Here is a 5,448-nt window from a genome sequence, read left to right on the forward strand (position 1 = left end):
TGAACAGTTTTAAAACAGAAGCGCTCACGTGGCCTATAAAAGGCTCAGATTTCAAATTATGGCTCGTAACTTTTCAACGTGTGTACATGAACTGTTACCAATCGTTCTGATATTCTTCAGTCTAAATGCGGAAGGTACAGAGTGGGAGAAGTCGCTGTTGAATTGTTTTCAACCAGTACCAGAAAAAGAAGGTTCTCTGGCGTCTTGTAGACGCCGAGCGAGTAACGGAGGGTTAAGTAACTAACAATGTTTTACTCTATAATCCCACTATGTATTCATAAGGTGTGGGGTGGATTGTGAAATTAATTATTTCATTATATAAAAAAACGTTTGATAAATATTTAAAAAAAGAAACTTCTCAATTAACCCGTTCCAAGCGTTGTATCTCCCTTAATAGTTGAGATTTATAAAAAAGTGTACATAAAGTAAGGGAAAGTGGGGAACAGTGAGACCCTTTTTTAACATATTGTAATTTTTCCACATTTAAACATACCCACAGTGTTAAGTGAAGTTTCCATAATAAACTTAATTGAAAAATATAAATCTCTGTTAAGTGTCCCTGTGTTACCCAGTACTGGGGTACATTGGTAGATGGGTATCAATGAGATTCTGAAATAATATAATAAACATTTTCATCAAATACTATTTACAGATAAATAATACGACCATTGTCTTTCAGTTGTACCTAAGACATTAAATGATGGCAACACACTTTAGATATTTTTCACAAAATCTGATGCTAAATCTGGAACATTTGGCATAAAATAATTGTTTTCAAATTTTAAACTTTTACTTAGATAGCTTACTTCTATATCATCATTGTCCTATTCATTTTGAATTATCTTTCCTACATAATAGACCTTTTGATTCTTCTTGGTTTCAAACTTTACTAAAATATGATCTTTAGATTCACTTGATAATTCTTCAAGTTCTTATAACTTATCCAATTTCTCTAACTCGTCTGAAGAGTCTACATATTGTTGTTCAGCGTCATCTTCTTCAGTTTGTCAATTGCAATAACACTCTTGCCTTTCTTTCCTTTTCTGTTGTCCATTGTCAGAAGAAGCTTCAGTGAAACCACATAAATCCTCTGGAGATACATTGTGGGATCTTCTGTTGATTGGTTAGTTCTGGATAAAGATGCGCAAGGAACATCTGTTGGGATAGTTTTGCTTTTCAGGTGTAGGAAGTTACAGAACTAGATATGTAATCAGTTTCAGTAAAAATCTGGTCATCAATAGGATACATTTCTGTTTTTTTACATGCAGCTGTAATATTTTCTAGTGTCATTGTCTTCGGATGTGCCTCTCCAAAACACAACATGCAACCTCATGTATTGACAGCACGAGCATCCAAAAATACAAAGCAGCATTGCAAGCTGGTGCGAAGAGACCAAACACACCTACATCAAGGGGTTGTAGATTTGCAGCTAAATAGTGTTGTATTATCAAAATAGTGAAACAGACTGTTGAACTGTAAGAATGCTTTATGAAATGTTCCATTGCATCTACAAACAGCTCTTTAGTCATCCATCCCGACGGGTTTGCTAATCCCCAATTACCTGCTGGAGCTCCTATTATCATGTGTTCCTTGAAGTGAACTCTTGGGTAATGAATTTTCAGCAGCATTAATGAAGCATGAGCATCTTTTTCGCAACTAGTAGCTACATTAACTTGTATTCTATTCTATTCTAGTACCATCTGAAAAACATTCAATGCGCGAGTCTTTGCAAAAAAATATATTTGTATTAGTTTCATAGAAAAAAATGGCACTAGCCATGCTCCAACCCTCTAGAGTTATCAACGAAATACTGGGATGCAGGAGTGCAAGTTCATATGGTAATTTGCAACAATCAATTATAGGTAGTCCATAAAATATATTTGAAAAATTTATAATGTATGATGCAAGTTTTGCTTAATTATTACTGAAAGCTTTATTGACGAATTATTTGGTGTCATTCTAATTATTTCATTTGGAGCTTTTTCACATATCTAGCTAGCTACATTTCGAAAAATATGTACAGCCAAAAATAACTGAACTGCTTCTGTCATTACCGCCTTAAAAAATGTACAAATCCCTCATAGTTTTCGGATTTGTAAGTTCATCTAACTACCACCAAACCTAAAAAGTAATCTGACCAATTCACATTCACAACTCATGTATAAATAGTGTGTTGCAAATCTGATACAATTTGTCAATCCCTAATCAGTAGTAAATAAAAAAAATTGAATAAGTAAACAGAAAGTTAACCTCTCTTAAACAGTATAAATGAAAAACAAAAACAACTCCTATGTAGTAGCTGTAAACACACTGGAGAAGAAGGTTATAGAACCACATTCTACCACTAGATAGCACAACTTCTCAACAATTCAAATACAACTTTTAACAGACTTGTCTCACCACTTCCCCACTTTCCCTTACATGTATTTTCGTACGTTCTATATAATTCTGAACCACCTTGTATATATGCAAAGTGCCTTTAAATTTAACGAATTATTTGTATGACAAAACTGGAATATTTTTGTTTAGTTTTTGATATTGTTTTGTAATATGTTTTTTTTGTATAGTTATAAGTACAAACATGCTTATAGTCTAAATCAGCCATACCCTATGGGTTCTAATTTAAAGTAATAATCTTAATTTTAGAAACTCATTCATTGTTACCAAAATGGTTTGGAATCATTTAATGTTCGTGTAGTTTTGTATATGAGTACTTTGACTTTTTACATACCAATCAGTCAGTTTTAGTGTAACCTGTAGTGAACAATCATGAAAGTATTTCTTACAAGTTATGTTGATTAGTTTTTTAATGTGATCAGTCAGTTTTTTCCTACCTACTTGTTTTTAATATGATCACTTTCTAATATTTATTACATTTTGTTTGTTGTATCTACATTGTATTTTTATTTATACATTTCTTGTTAAACCTTTATATACAATGGAGGATACAGCTGGTTTTGTATTTCAGTTTAGTTTCCTTCATAGTCTTCTAATTTCTATAATCTGTATAATTTTTTGTCTATTTAGTATAAAGAATTTGGATCTACATTTTAATATTAGTGTAAAAAGTGATTTAAACTTTTTTTGTCAGTTTCTGTATCTCCCGTTTCACTTGTTTCCAGTGGAACACACTCCCCCAGCAAAATTAGCGCATAATTGAGATTTTTAATCTTAAATAATGAGTGAAAATCAAATCTATAACTATCGAAGTCAATTTTAATGGCACTCATTTCATCTTATGCTATATCAATTACATATGAAATTGGCTAGGCATAAATCAAATCTCATTTCGGATTTGAGTTGAATTTAATTGCATCCTAAAGAGTAAGTTCATGCCTATTAACTCTCCATTTTATAGCTTGCATTTAGATCTCACAAGGTTGTTTTGAAACATTCATGCAATATCCAATCTATCACTGTTGAGCATGAAGAGAAAATTTTCTCTTACAATGTACCCATGAGCATTAAGATGATATCGTTCACCAAGTTGATATAGTTCTCCAGACCATTAAAGATTACACTTACCTTGGTGGTGTCAACCATTCAATCAATATTCTGTCGTCGATCAAAGCCAAATAAGAAAAATCTGGATTCATTTGCGAACATTACCATCGACCACTAGTGGTCTTTCCAGTCCAAATAATCGGTAACAAACTCTAATGTGCTAAAGTTTATAGGAGTCCAGTAGCAAGCACCTTGGATCTCAAATTGAACTACTTATTGTGGCGATAATATAAAATCTTGTCAAAGGGAAGTAGACATAACAAAATTTATTATTTGCACTTCAAATTGCAAAAATTGGTACTGATTTGCAACAGCTACACGCCCACATCCCTGGAAAGATTTTGTCTGGTCCCTTGAAACCTTCTCAATTCTCTACAAATCGTTTATTATGCTACATGGAATACTGAACACATTGTTTACACTATCACTGCGCTAACAATAATGTAGTAACTGCAGCACACTGTTCGGCAATAAGATTATAACTTTGGCAAACATTAGAGTTCTCTTTGAAGATTTAATTGAGTTACAAAATAATAAACAATTTTATCATAAATACATATTTGGAACAGCAGCAAAAAGTATTCATGAGATGTTATTAATTCTATAAAAAAGTACTTTATTTTTTGTAGAAATATTGGGCGGCAACAAAATTAAATCAATAAAAAAACATATTTTTCTGTTATAAAAGTTTTAGCCAAATAATATATTATGCGTTAATTTTGATGGGATTGTATTTTTGGTTGAATATTTCTTGATTCCTTTAGTTTTATTTGAAATGAATCTCAAGAAACGGGTAAAAAATAGACGATTATATATTTTTTGCTAATTAGAACTGTCGTTATTATAAATGACCATCCATATGATATGACCGATTTTCACTATACGTTTTTGAAAATCGTTGATGTTTAGTGAATGATAGTATTCGAATGAAATACCAAAATGTATTTATATGTTTTTTACTTTTATATTTGTTTTGTTTAAGTATACTACATTTCTGAAAATTATGGTGTTACCTTTTTTACATTGTGTGTACATATATGACAGAATCTGTAATGACAGGAATGCTCAAACTGGGCTTTGTGCAACACTGTTAACTTGTTTATTCAAACTCAACCACGAATTATTAGTATTTAATAATGCGACGATACACTAAAATTAGCTGGACACTGTCAGAACGACTTGGGCGGGCCTTATTGTGCCCAAAGTTCTAGTTATCAAATTCAAATCCATTTTTGTGTTTATTTACCATATAACTGCAAAGTAACTTTTTGCGTAATATTAAATTGCAAAACTACTTAACCAATTTATAGTAAAATAGAATATTTTTTTGCATTTTAATAATATCCAAAAAGTAAGTAATCATTATCATATTCTAATACAAAAATTTGGTTTGAGTTTGGTATGGCACAATTGAAAATGTCGCCAATTAGCCCATGTCCAACTTACTTACAATGGCTATGCTCCAGCTATTTTTAAAGTATCTCAAAAATGTGTTACCATGGTATAAAACTATCTATTTCTGGGGAAATATTTGTTTCTATAGTTACTCAGATTATAACTTTAAATTCCCTGGCAGGAGGCTCTTCCTCAGTAAGTAGTATTCGGCCTCTGTTAAGTATATAAATAACTAGTACAATTAATATTAAATTGGACGCCACCAGCTTTTTAACGAACGCAGTTCAAAACTAATAAAAAAGGCGGAAATGCTGGAAACACCTTATTAATGAAATTTAAAATAATCAAACAAACCAAAACTATCTCCGGACACAATTAAATCCAAATTAATATTTATTTCTAAGAACAATAAACAAAGTTTCAGCAACAAATAAATTTATTTAAAAAATAATAAGTTCGCATTAACTGCGTATCCAAAAGAGCACAACGAACAAAAGCAGTTATGAATAAAAAACAAACTCAAATTTCTATATATTAAAGATAAGGATA

This window comes from Diorhabda carinulata, chromosome 12 (assembly GCF_026250575.1).
Source record: "Diorhabda carinulata isolate Delta chromosome 12, icDioCari1.1, whole genome shotgun sequence".
Classification (NCBI taxonomy): Eukaryota; Metazoa; Arthropoda; class Insecta; order Coleoptera; family Chrysomelidae; genus Diorhabda; species Diorhabda carinulata.